This window comes from Rana temporaria, chromosome 2 (genome assembly GCF_905171775.1).
Source record: "Rana temporaria chromosome 2, aRanTem1.1, whole genome shotgun sequence".
In the NCBI taxonomy this organism is placed as follows: domain Eukaryota; kingdom Metazoa; phylum Chordata; class Amphibia; order Anura; family Ranidae; genus Rana; species Rana temporaria.
In genome coordinates this window covers 264,649,721-264,664,685 of record NC_053490.1, presented here as the reverse complement: position 1 = coordinate 264,664,685, position 14,965 = coordinate 264,649,721, and positions in this window count along the sequence as shown.

Sequence of the window (14,965 nt, the reverse complement as noted above, 5' to 3'; positions counted from 1 at the left end):
TTTGGGTGAAGTTCCACTGTAAGGTACTAGCCTGGCCAGCTGCACAAAGATTTAAGTTTTCATTTCTGGTCTTCATGATAGGTTCTATGAACACTCAATGAACTGAACCCAGACACATTTGCTCATTCCCTACTAACTATAGCCATTGCCAAAAGTTTTGAGAATGACACAAATATACATTTTCACAAAGGCTGCTGCCTCCGTTTTTATGATGGCAATTTGCATATACTCCAGAATGATTAGATGACTTGCAATAGCAAAGTCCCTCTTTGCCATTTTCATGCCAAAGAGGGACCCCATAAAACATTTCCACTGCATTTGTGAAGAAGTACCAGGACTATCTCGTACAGTTGATTCAGCGGCAGGTTCAGAGGACCACCAGTACAGAGCTTGCTCAGGAATGGCAACGGGCAGGTGTGAGTGCATCTGCACACAGAGTGAGGCAAAGACTTTTGGAGGATGGCCTGGTGTCGATAATGGCAGCAAAGAAGCCACTTATCTCCAGGAAAAACATCAGGGACAGGCTGATATTCTGAAAAAGGTTCAAGGATTGGACTGCTGAGGACTGGGGTAAAGTCATGATGAACTGGGACTGGGTCAAAGTCTCTGATGAATCCCCTTTCTGAGTGTTTGGGGCATCTATAATAAACCTTGTTTGAAGACGAAAAAGTGAGCGCTACCATCAGTCCATGCCAAAAGTAAAGCATCCTGAAACCATTCATGTGTGGGGTGGGTGGCTTCTCAGCCAAGGAGTGAACTCGCTCACAATTTTGCCTAAGAACACAGCCATAAATGTAAAGAATATATATATAAAGAATAGTACAAAAACATCCTCCGAGTGCAACTTCTTCCAACCTACCAAACAGTTTGACGAACAATGCCTTGTCCAGCATGATGGAGCACCTTGCCATAAGGCAAAAGTAATGACCAAGTCGCTTGGGGAACAAAATATCAAAATTTTGGGTCCCTGGCCAGGAGACTCCCCAAACCTTAATCCCATTGAGAACTTGTGGTCAATCCTCAAGAGGCGGGAGAACAAAAACCCTCACAAGTTCCTTACAAACTCCAAGCATTAATTATGCAACAATTGGCTGCCATCAGTCAGGATGTGGCCCAGACGTTGATTGAGAGCGTTGCCGGGTCGAATTGCAGAGTTCTTGGAAAAGGGTCAACACTGCAAATATTGACTCTTTGCATAAACCTTAATGTAATTGTCAATAAAAGCCTTTGCCACTTGTAATTGTACTGCTTGTAATTATACTTCAGTATACCATAGTAACATCTGACAAAAAGAGCTAAAAACACTGAAGCAACTGACTTTGTGAAAATGTTATATTTTTGTCATTCTCAAAACATTTGGCCACGTCTATGCAGTCATAAAAAGGAACACACTGTACATGTTTTGTTTTTGCACTGACCCTCCCTGTTTTGTAATGAAAAAATAGTAGTTTAAAAAAATGTTGGCCCCATAGCAGTAGATGAAGCCTGTCTCAGAGATCATCTTAGTTATGTGGGTTTTGAATAATATTTTATTAGTGTGTTTGTTGTTGATGCCATGAACCCAGTACTGATAATTTTTGTAGGGTTTACAGTCCAAAAATACGGTAACAAAAAAGTTTTCCCCCCCAAATACCTCTAACTTTTAAATATCCGCTCAATTTTAACATTCATATTTCTCATACAACTGCACTAGTGCCATATGATTGGCCCAGCATTGTCACATGGAGTTGGAGAAACCCTGTGAAAGTTCCAACAATTCAATTTGGAGCTTACACAGAACTTTCAACCTTGAGGCAGCTTAAAGCGGAGGTTCACCCTCAAAATGAACTTTCCAGCATCCTTAAAGCAGAAGTAAATCCATCAATTTAACAGTTTGAAAAAGCAGTTACATTCCTGGCATGCCGGGAATGCTAACTGTCACATTGGTTGTGCTCTCAACCAAACTGTCAAACCATCCAATGGCTGGTGTCATAACTGATCACATGTGCAGCATCATGGCAGTTGAAGATTAAACAGAGGCCAAGACGCGCCTTAGCAGCCGTCAATCAACTCCTCTTCGCTTAGAAACGCCCATTCCCCGCAGGATTCCCCGCTCGGAGCCGGAAAACAAGGGCTCATATAACGATAAGTACAAGTAAAAAAAAAAAAAAAAAAAAGCATACTGCAGATGTTAGCAGTATGCTACAGCTAATGTCAAAAAGTGGATTTTTGGGTGAACCTCCGCTTTAACAAAGTGGCACAAGAGTGGGGAAAGTTAATTATATGCTAATGGTAGTCGGGAGGCGGTAAGGAACAAACCAGCTTAACCTAAAAATCTTTACTTGACTATTAACTCCAACACTCCTATCATTAACCTGAACCATAAAAAAAGGTTCAGCATCATAATCTTTCTCTTCTGCCAATATTTACTAGTACTTGTATCTCTTCACCATAATCCCTGCTTTAGCATTCTATTGCGCATAATGCTATTTGATGTAACGTGGATAACTCCCTATCCACTTCTTTTGGTTAGAAGTGCTCTAGGTTTCTGGAAGATGTGCAACGTTTATTGCAGCCTGCTTCAACTCCCAAAAAATGAGAAATAACCGTATTCAATAAGAGTGCTAGTTCTGCGTAATGAATCTTAGGAACCAACCAGGATGAATCCTTCTCAGAAAAATAAATTCTCGTTGGGTGCAGTTAAGATTTTGCGCTCTTTTAACTGAATAAATCTGCAAATGCCATGTGTGAGCTTCCTGGGTTTTATTGTCCTTTTAAAATAACATTTTAAAAGTAAACCCATACTGAGTGAAGTGTTGGGTATGACTCTGTTGTCCTCTACTTTTGTACAGTATCTCACAAAAGTTAGTACATCCCTCACATTTTTGTAAATATTGTATTCCATCTTTTCATGTGACAACACTGAAGAAATTACACTTTGATACAAGTAGTGAGTGTACAGCTTGTATAACAGTGTAAATTTGCTGTCCCCTCAAAATAACTCAACACACAGCCATTAATGTTCAAACCGATGCCAACAAAAGGTAGTACACCCTTAGTGAAAATGTCCACATTGGGCCCAAAGTGTCAATATTTTGTGTGGTCACCAATATTTTACAGCACTGTCTTAACCCTCTTGGGCATGGAGTTCGCCAGAGCTTCACAGGTTGTCACTGGAGTCCTCTTCCACCCCTCCATGACAAAATCATGGAGCTGGTGGATGTTAGAGACCTTGTGCTCCTCCACCTTCCATTTGAGGATGCCCCACAGATGTTCAATAGGGTTTCGGTCTGGAGACATGCTTGGCCAGTCTATCACCTTTACCCTCAGCTTCTTTAGCAAGGCAGTGGCCGTCTTGTAGGTGTTTAGGGGCGTTATGTTGGAATACTGCCCTGCGGCCCAGTCTCTGAAGGGAGAGGATCATGCTCTGCTTCAGTATGTCACAGTACATGTTGGCATTCATGGTTCTCTCAATGAACTGTAGCTCCCCAGTGCTGGCAGCACTCATGCAGCCCCAGACGATGACACACTCACCACAATGCATGGCTGTAGGCAAGACACACTTGTCTTTATACTCCTCACCTGGTTGCCGCCACACACGCCTGACACCATCTGAACCAAATTTGTTTATCTTGGTCTCATCAGACCAGAGGACATGGTTTCAGTAATCTGTGTCCTTAGTCTCCTTGTCTTTAGCAAACTGTGGGCTTTCTTGTGCATCATCTTTAGAAGAGGTTTCCTTCTGGGATGACAGCCATGTAGACCAATTTGATGCAGTGTGCAGCGTATGGTCTGAACACTGACAGGCTGAGCCCCCACCCCTTCAACCTCTGCAGCAATGCTGGCAGCACTCGTATGCCTCTGGATATGATGCTGAGCACATGTATCCAACTTCTTTGGTCGACCATGGCGAGGCCTGTCCTGAGTGGAACTTGTCCTGTTAAACCGCTGTATGGTCTTGGCCACCGTGTTGCAGCTCAGTTTCTGGGTCTTGGTAATATTCTTATAGCCTAGGCCATCTTTATGTAGAGCAACGATTAATTTTTTTCAGATCCTCAGAGAGTTCTTTGCCATGAGGTGCCATGTTGAACTTCAAGTGACCAGTATGAGAGAGTGAGAGCGATAACACTAAATTTAACACACCTGCTCCCCCATTTACACCCAAGACCTTGATTTACATGACACCAGAGTGGGAAAAAGGCTAAGCTGGACATTTTTACTTAGAGGTATACTCACTTTTGTTGCCAGTGGTTTAGACATCAATTGCTGTGTTGCGGTATTTTGAGGGGAAAGCAAATTTACACTGATATTATATATAGATATAATGAAATATTTACAAAAATTTGAAGGGTGTACTCACTTTTGGGAGATACTCAAATGCTAGTTGCCAGATGATTGATCAGTGGCCTTAAAGTGATTGTAAAGTTTCATGTTTGTTTTGTTTTTAAATAACCATGTTATACTTGCCTGCTCTGTGAAATGGTCTTGCACAGAGCAGCCCTGAACCTCCTCTTCCAAGGTCCCCTGCCAGCACTCCGGTATTCTTCTCTGCAAATCCTTCATAGGAAGGTGCTTCCTATGGTTGCAAATCTGCAGGCTCAATCTAGAGCTGCCCTGTCTGTGTCTATAACCGCATTTTGATTGACAGCAGCAGAAGCCAATGGCTCCTCCTGCTATCAACTTCCTCTGTGAGGGGGGAGAGAGCTGCTGGTCTTAGGCACCACATTAGATTGAAATGAGGCTCCGGTAAATATAAGGGGGGCTGGGGGTTTACCTTAAAAAGGTTGTTAACCTGGGGGAGGGGGAACCCTACACGACAAAGGCATAATGAGCTAGTATGCATCGCATATACTGTGCAAGTTTAGGAGATATTCAATGTACCTATAGGTAAGCCTTGTTATATTACGGTAAAAAAAAAAAACTTACGGCTTTAGAGCCATTTTAATGCTTTCCAAGTCACTGACTGAAAAAATTAATGCAGATCAGGATTTCACTCACTTTACATGTCACATACTTCTTTCGGGTCAGCGACTAAAAAAGTATTGAAAACGGAGACAATCAGACATACACTATATTACCAAAAGTATTGGGACGCCTGCCTTTACATGCACATGACCTTTAACGGCATCCCTGTTTTAGTCTGTAGGGTTCAATATTGAGTTTGCTTGCCCTTTTGCAGCTACAGTGAGGGGAAAAAGGTATTTGATCCCCTGCTGATTTTGTACGTTTGCCCACTGACAGACATGATCAGTCTATAATTTTAATGGTAGATTTATTTTAACAGTGAGATAAAAGAGAGACACAATACAAAAAAAATAATCCAGAGAAACGCATTTCAAAAAGTTTTGATTGGTTTGCTTCTGTGGACAGGTGTCTTTTACAGAAGTAACAAGCTGAGCATTCCCTTTAACCACTTGCCGACCGCCCACCGTCTTACAGTGGCAGGTCGGCTTGGCTGCGCAAAATCACATAATACAACGTGATTTCGCATTGCGGTCCCTGGTGCTGATGCGAGTGCCCGACGGGCGCGATCACCGCCGAGCACCTGCGATCGCTCGTGACAAAGCGAGAACCCGGGAGCTGTGTGTGTAAACACACAGCTCTCAGTTCTTTCAGGGGGAGAAATGACTGATCGTATGTTCATACAATTTATGAACAGCGATCTGTCATTTCCCCTAGTCAGTCCCACCCCCCCCTTTCAGTTAAAACACATTAACCCCTTCATCGCCCCCTAGTGTTAACCCCTTCCCTGCCAGCGACATTTTTACAGTAATCAATGCATTTTTATAGCACTGATCGATGGACTGCACCGGGAGTAAGATCTAATGTCTCCCCTCTCCCTGGTGACAGCCTTGTTCAGCAGAGCAGAGTGTCAGCTAAGCATAGCTCCTCCCCTCCTCCTCCTTCTCTTCTGTATACACACGAGGAGGAGGGGGGAGCAGGGACACCGCTGATCTCAGGTCTGTAATAAGTTTTCTATGCTGTATAGATGGACAGGGGAAGGGAAGAGAGCAGCTGGAAAGGAGGACAAGGTAGAAAATATGTGTAGTGATAGAGGGAATAGGAGGATATGTACTGGAAGCTTTGGCAGGGAGAAGACCATGCTAGAAGTGTGGATTGGATTTTAAATCTGACAACTGTTTCAAGCTCTATCTCTCCCCCCTTCCCAAAGCACCCCAGCACATATCCTATCCCTTCTACCCCTCACCCTTGCACTGGCCCTCTTCTCTCACAACCCGCCCCCCCCCCCCCAGCACATAACTGCCCCCCCAAATGTCCCCCAGCACATATGGACACATGCTGCATAAGATGGGCACAAGCTGTTTATGATGGGCATAGTGGCTGCATATGATGGACACAGGCTGTTTATGATAGGCATAGTGGCTGCATATGATGGACACAGGCTGCATAAGATGGGCACAGTGGCTACATATGATGGACACAGGCTGTATATGATGGGCACAGTGGTTGCAGATGATGGGCACAGGCTGTATATGATGGGCACAGTGGCTGCATATGATGGGCACAGTGGCTGCATTTCATGGGGCACAGTGGCTACATCTTATGGAACAAAGTGGCTGCAACTGATGGCACAGTGAGGCTGCAATTTATGGGTTTTTTTTCTGAATTTTTCAGTTTTATTGCACAGCGCCAAACATTTCGAGCACAAGCCACCACTGCTCCCCAGCACATATCTAACTCTCCCCACCCCTGCTAGCAATAGCTCTCTCCACAGGACATATCTGACCCCTGCATTCTATCCATAACACTCACAATTCAGCCACTGTTCGCTGCGGGGAACTATGCACCACATTACTACTCTCTTTCAGGTCACCAAAAGTGTCATACGTCTTTTACAATCTTATAGCGTATACCCCCCCCCCCCCCCCCCACAAAAAAAAATGCTGCCGCTAAAGTGTTCGGGTTTGGCTTGAAGAAAAGGTGGCAACCCTATTCACACGTAGCTTTTAGATTTAGCAGGAATTTTGTGAGTTGTGTTTGTGTCCACTAATAATGATTTTATTGTTTTTTCTTTATGAAAAGGAAATGATGACACAGGAAATAGCCAGAAAACGCACGAAAAAAAAAAAAAGACAGCTTAACGCAATGAGCTTTCAAAAATGTGCATAAAAACACAGGTAATTCCATAAGAGTTTTTAGCTGTATTTTTTTTTAATCGCACAAGTTTGAATGGGCCCTAATTTAGTGTCTTGTAAAACATGTAAAATTAACAGGTTACCACTAGATGGCGATATATGACATTGCATTTCAAGTAATACATGGGCAAACTAAGGAATTGTAAATATGTCCAATACAACTCACCTGTGTTGAAAAGCACTGTGAAATAAAACAGCAATCACTTAAACTTTTTAAATTCATATGCTATTGCTAATGCTCAGTAAGAAGTCTAAATATATTGTAAATTCTTAGCAACATTCTAACTTAAAGCGGAGGTTCACCCTAAAAAACAACTATGTACCATCCAAACCAGCATACTAGCGTCGGCTACAGTGTGCCTTTTTTTTTTTTTGCGCTGTACTTACTGTTTAATCTGTCACTTTCCTTTCAGACTCCCACGGGGAGTAGGCGTTCCTATGAAGAGGGGAACATGATTGACGTCCGGCTATGGCGCGTCACGCGTTCCGACAATAGCCGGAGTAGAACTCGGCTCTTCAGCGCTATACGGCGCCTGCGCACAGACTAGGAGCTGACTGCGCAGGCGCCGTATATATCCGAGTCCTATTTCGTCTATTTTCGGAACGCGTGGCGCGCCATAGCCGGACGTCAATCATGTTCCCCTCTTCATAGGAACGCCTACTCCCTGCGGGAGTCTGAAAAGAAAGTGACGGATTAAACAGTAAGTACAGCGCAAAAAAAAAAGGCATACTGTAGCTGACGCTAGTATGCTGGTTTGGATGGTAGATAAAGAAAACATTTTTTTTAGGGTGAACCCCCGCTTTAAAAAGGACACCTGTACTGAATTTTATAAACTGCCACTGATGGCCTCCTTTTGAAAATGCTGGTTTCTGACTAAGGGCCCTTTCACACGGAGCGAAAAATCCCTGCTGAGCTGGCAGCTGACAGGGTGTTCCCCGCACACTGTGCAGGGACCGCCCTGTGTTTCCTCCGCTCTCCCCTATGGGGGATCGGACGAACACGGACCGTATGTCCGTACGGGTTCATCCGATCCGGCAGACGGAAGAAAAATAGGATTTCTTCCGTCTGCAAATGCGGATCTATGCGGAGGCGGACAAATTACGGGTGTCAGCGGATGTTCATCCGCTGACACCCGTAATCATATAGGGACCCATGTATGTCCCGTTTTCATCCGCAAACGGACGGATGAAAATGCGGACATACGGTCCGCTAGTGTGAAAGGGCCCTTACTGAAACGTTTTGACTTCAAGGGATAAATAATTGTCCTTTTCAGTTGAAGTGACCCTTTTACTGACATTGGCATTGCAATGCTTATTGCCTGGCTATGTCTAACATTAAAGGGGTTGTAAAGGTTCGTTTTTTATTTTCTAAATAGGTTCCTTTAACCACTTAAGGACCCCTTCACGCCGATATACGTCAGCAGAATGGCACGGCTGGGCACAATCACGTACCTGTACATGACTCTTTAAGCCCAGCCGTGGGGTCGTGAGCACGCCGGCGGCGGCGCGCTCGCAACCCGGTCCTAAGTTCCGTGACCACGCCCGCGGGACCCGCGGACCCGATCGCCGCCGGTGTCACACGATCGGTCACCGGAGCTGAAGAACGGGGAGAGGTGTGTGTAAACACACCTTCCCTGTTCTTCACTGTGGCAGTGTCATTGATCGTCTGTTCCCTGATATAGGGAAAGACGATCAATGACGTCACATGTCCAGCCCGGCCCCCCTACAGTTAGAAACACACATGAGGTCACACTTAACCCCTACAGTGCCCCCTAGTGGTTAACTCCTAAACTGGAATTGTCATTTTCACAGTAAACAGTGCATTTTTATAACACTTTTTGCTGTGAAAATGACAATGGTCCCAAAAATGTGTGAAAATTGTCCGATGTGCCCGCCATAATGTCGCAGTCACGAAAAAAATCGCTGATCGCCGCCATTAGTAATAGCGTACTCTATGTGGATTAACTGGGGACGCAGTGTTTACAAATGAGAACTTCCGCCTTTAGAATTTGGCTTGATTGGAAGCAGCTGCAACAATATCGCCACCTGCTATATAAGACGGGGGGTGTACCAAGATGGCAGCGCCTCAGGCGACGTCCAATGACGAAATGCGTAAAGGGGACTTGGTACACATTCGTCCAGTCCCAGGAAATTGCTTGTATTCTTATGTGAGCTGGGGCAATTGGAGCTCCATTTTTTAAGAAAGAAGGACTTAAATGAATAAAAATACACTTTGTATATCTTACTACACGCTCTTTAACCCTGCAGGGGTAAGGCTTTCTGGTGAGTGCATATACAAGAGGGGAGCACGGAAAAGTCACCTTATTTTTTTCCACAGGAATCACGATAGACTTACATCACTTGGACCTTGCACAAGTCACTTTTGTGAGTTATTTGGATTATGGACATTTATTGCTAATAGTTTTTTAATATCGTTTTGGACATTTTTATTATTTAATACTTTTTTCACCGATTTTGGTTTGCGTACTTTGTGCTTTTATGCGCTATTTAAAGTCATTACACGGTACATTGGATACACTGTTCACATTGATGTTTTTCAGTTTTAGAAACTCATTTTTCACAAATGTTTAAAATAACAAATTCTTTACTGTAACCTAGGAGACTTGGGTTACTCATGTCTATTATTCTTTTATAGAATCACAGGTGTTTTAAAAAGTATTCTAAAGCAGCGCCAACTTCCCTTTTTCTATTCAAACAATTATTGGACTTCACTATTGTGAAGTTTTCTATAGGGAGGCAACAGCTTAGCACACACCTAAGCACGGAATTCTAATCAAATATAAGTTTGCAGCCGTGCCAGTTATTCTGTAACATGACTGTAAACACAAGATTATACGTGTTTAACTGCTTGCCGACCAGCCGCCGCAGTTATATGGCAGCAGGTCAGCTCGGCTGCACGAGATCATCTTGCGAATCAGCCAATAGGGGCGCGTGCACGCCACCGGAGGCACGCGCACATGCCCCCTGCTCGCCCCTGTTCTCGAAGCGCGTGCCCGGCTGGCGCGATCACCGCCGGGCACCCGCGATCACTCGTTACAGAACGAGAACCGGGAGCTGTGTGTGTAAACACACAGCTCCCGGTCCTGTCGGGAGAAATGCCTGATCGTCTGTTCATACAATGTATGAACAGCGATCTGTCATTTTCTAAAGTCAGTCCCACCCCCCTTCAGTTAGAACACACACAGGGAACATAATTAACCCCTTCCTCGCCCCCTAGTGTTAACCCCTTCCTTGCCAGTGGCATTTTTATAGTAATCAATGCATTTTTATAGCACTGATCGCTATAAAAATGCCAATGGTCCCAAAAATGTGTCAAAAGTGTCCGAAGTGTCTGCCATAAGGTCGCAGTACCGATAAAAATCGCTGATCGCTGCCATTACTAGTAAAAAAAAAATATTAATAAAAATGCCATAAAACTATGCCCTATTTTGTAGACGCTATAACTTTTGCGCAAACCAATCAATAAACGCTTATTTTTTTCACGAAAAATATGTAGAAGAATACGTATCGGACTAAACTGAGAATTTTTTTTTTTTTTGGGGGGGATATTTATTATTGCAAAAAGTAAAAAATATATTTTTTTTTTCAAAATTGTCACTCTATTTTTGTTTATAGCGCAAAAAATAAAAACCGCAGAGGTGATCAAATGCCACCAAAAGAAAGCTCTATTTGTGGGGGAAAAAGGACGCCAATTTTGTTTGGGAACCACGTCGCAGGACCGCCCAATTGTCAGTTTAAGTGACGCATCGCAAAAAGTGGCCCGGTCATTGACCAGCAATATGGTCCGGGGCTGAAGTGGTTAATAAAACGTGTTTGCTGTCGCAAAGGAAACCACGTACCTCAACAAGTAATACTACAGGGGTCTGCAAACTTTCTAAACAAAGGGCCAGTTTACTGTCCTTCAGACTTACATTACATGGTTACATAGTCCGGTTGAAAAAAGACACAAGTCCATCTAGTTTAACCAATAAGGGGGGAAACACATACAGTCCAGTTGATCCAGAGGAAGGCAAAGAACCCCAAAAAGGCATTCTCCAATTTGCTCTAGCACATTGGTGTCAGTGAGAGGAATAATGCCCAGTCACTTTCAGTGGGAGGAATAGTACACTATAATTGGTGTCAGTAGGAGGCATAATGCCCCATCATTGGCATCAGTGGGAGGAATTATGCCCCATCGGTGTCAGTGGTTGGAATAGTGTCTAGTATTAGTGAGAGGAACACAGCCCCAAGCAGGATAAAGGAGAGAAAATGGAAGGCAGTTTGGAGACCACTGTACTAGAGTATAGGTATTTGCATGTTTTTTTCAACATATACACTATATTGCCAGTTTATAGTAGGGCATTCTATAGGTATCATGGAGCTATTAACATAGATTTGCTCCGTCTTTATATGGGCTGTTGGACGGAGTAACTATATATGAACTTCGTCAAATGACAATAATTGTTTTATATGGCAGACATCAATTTAATTATAATGGTATCTATAGGTTGGATATTGAACTAATTGTTACACTAAATGAATGATCTAAATAGCAATTATATTTTGGATTACCATTAAAGATGAAGTAAACCCTGATGGGTTTTACTTCCTCTTTTGCTCTGTACAAAGTCTGCAAATTAAAAGCATAACGGGCTAGTATGCATCCTATACTAGCCCATTATGTGACACTTATCTGCAAACGAAGCCCGCGCTGTCCCCTGTGTGGGAAACATCCAACTTCGCCCCCTTTTGTTTCAGGGGCCGGGGACTCCAGCTCTGTGACTGGCCGGAGCCGTGTGACGTCACTCCGGTGCATGCACGTGAGAGCCGTCAGTCACGGCACACGCTAGGGAAGAAAAGGCAAGGAGGGCTGTTTCTTCACAGTGCCGATTAGGACATTGGCGCACTACAAGTAAAATATCTCCTAAACGGCACACGTCTAGGAGATATTTCCACTATCTATAGGTAAGCCTTATGGGATTGCATGCAGCCCACACCCCAAAATTTTTACAATATTCCCCAAAATACAGCCAAAATAAAAAGAAGACACAACACCAAATTATTGGCATGTATAAAAATCCAGGGTGACCAACCACATAAGTGCTAGCGACAAAGGGTGGGAAGGTAGGGTAGCTCTTTTGCCAAGGCTTGACCAACTGTGTAAAACCTATGGAATTCTTCCATATTTATAGGGCTCCCAGGATTTCTAGAAACTTCCAAGACTTTTAATTGGTTAAAAATGTTCCTCATAAAATTTAAAGAGACCTAACCTAATTACATATAACCCTATTACCTCACAAACTTGTATGGAAATTTGAATGGAAGGAGGCGGGGCCACAGCATGCCCATGAAGGCGGGCCCAAATAGATGTTCCCTCCTTTTACATTCTAGGCTTACCTTTAGATAAAAGACAAACAAAACAATTTACAACCACTTTAATGTTTGCAGATTTCTTTTAATATGAACTAGTAGGGGCAGATCCACAAAGAGAGTACGCCGGCGTATCTACTGATACGCTGGCATACTTTCAAATTACCCGCGTCGTAACTTTGTTTTGAATCCTCAAAACAAGATACGACGGCATCTGGGTTAGATTCTTCGTACGCCTTCGGATCTAAGATGCAATTCTTCGGCGTCCGCTGGGTGGCGTTCCTGTCTTTTTCCGCGTCGAGTATGCAAATTAGCTATTTCCGACGATCCACGAACGTACGAGCGGCCGTCGCATTTTTTACGTCGTCTCTAGTCTGCTTTTTTCGGTGTATAGTTAAACCTGCTATTTCGTGGCGTACTCGATGTTAAAGTATGGCCGTCGTTCCCGCGTATAATTTTAAAAATGAAATTTCGTTTGCGTAAGTCGTCCGTGAATCGGGCTGGACGTAATTTACGTCCACGTCACAAAAAATGACGTCCTTGCGACGTCATTTAGCGCAATGCACGGCGGGAGATTTGAATTACGCGCCATTACGCCGCGAGAGGTAGACTACGCCGCCGTAACTTTCGGCGCAAATTCTTTATGGATTCGAACCAAAGCCGGGTAAGTTATGGCGGCGTAGCGTATCTCAGATACGCTGCGCGGGTGCAGATCTATGTGGATCTGCCCCGTAGTGTTTTTTCATACACATTTGTATGTATTTTTATTTCTATTTTAATGTATATTTGATGTTATGTGTCGATATGATTATTATCATTTTTCCATAATTATTTTTAATATGATGAATTTAATGATATAAGTATGCTTTGTAATATAAAGTTTTATTATATGTGGGATTCACTATAAAGAACGTGGTGAGTGATGTCTCAGAATGATCTCCGTTCCCAGACGATGCTTTTTACGTCACCACGCACCAGCCTGCAGGGTGAATTCTACGACTGTGTTTTACATGGATTTCTTTGTTTGTTCATGGATGTGCAAATATTTGGAATAAATACAAGTATTTTCTACTACACCATGAAGTTTCTCCTTCTTTGAATTCCACATGTCCTGGAGAGCAACTAAGCTGACCTATCAAAGGATTGGGAAGTGTTTGCACTTTATGAAATAATAAGAACACACCGCTGAATATACAGATATCCACTTTGTGCATTGGGATATATATATATATATATATATATATATATATATATATATATATATATATATATATATAGACATTCACTATATTATTATCATCATTATATGGACTTTATGATATAAGATAACTTCACAGTTCATTTAGGTTTGCGTACTTTATTTTATATATATATATATATATATATATATATATATATATATATATATATATATATATATATATATATACAGGGCTCAAAATTTCAAGCCCTGAGCTACTAGCCAGCCCTCAAGAATTACTCGCCACCAGTTGCCCCCCCTAATTCATACACTGCTCCACGCCTAATTGCGCCCCTAAACACGCCCTCGTAGATTATCTCATGGAATGACACTGTTAAATGTTTTATGCAGAATCAAGTTACACAATTAAATATTACCAAAAACAACTTTAACAAAATGGGACAGGGCACTGGGGACAGACCAGAGGGACAGGGCACTGGGGGCAGACCAGAGGGACAGGGCACTGGGGGCAGACCAGAGGGACAGGGCACTGGGGGCAGACCAGAGGGACATGGCACTGGGGGCAGACCAGAGGGACAGGGCACTAGAACTGGATCTCTTCCTCATTCTCTTGCTGTCTCCTCTGCAACTCCCATCCATCCTCTATCTTCCTCTCCCATTCATCTCATCATCAGGAGCCTGTGTGTGCGGCTCCACGCTTGCATGTCCCCACTTCCCCCTTTTATTCAGGCTGGCAGAGGGGAGAGGAGCTGCAGCACAGCGGGAGGGAGTACAATCCAACGCCGAGATCCACACAACTGCACAGCCGTTGACACCATAGCACAGCACACATTGACAGCGCACAGCACACATTGAGACCAGTCTGCTCACAGTGCTCAGGCTGAACTGCTGGACACCTACATAGAGCACAAGGAGAAGAAAACTGCACAAACTGGAAGGCTGCCACTCTCATGTCAGGGCAACTTTCAGTGAACGCTGCACTGCCTACCTGGGACACCCGGAGTGGTAATTTTCGCAATCCTCCACCTGACTCATTACTTCCTACTCCCTGCTCTCCAGCTACATTGGTCGGGGGGAGGGGGCAGGTTCAGAGAGGTCATACTGTTAGGTCCCATGGCTTAATGAGAATTGTAAGGAGAGCACCTGTGTACTGCGCTGCCTGTGTGCGGCTCACCAGACTACTTTTCCCAAGCATGCACCTTTCCTCTTCGGCCTCCAATCGCATCGGGGCTCTAAGTGTAGGCACAGATTGAAGGGA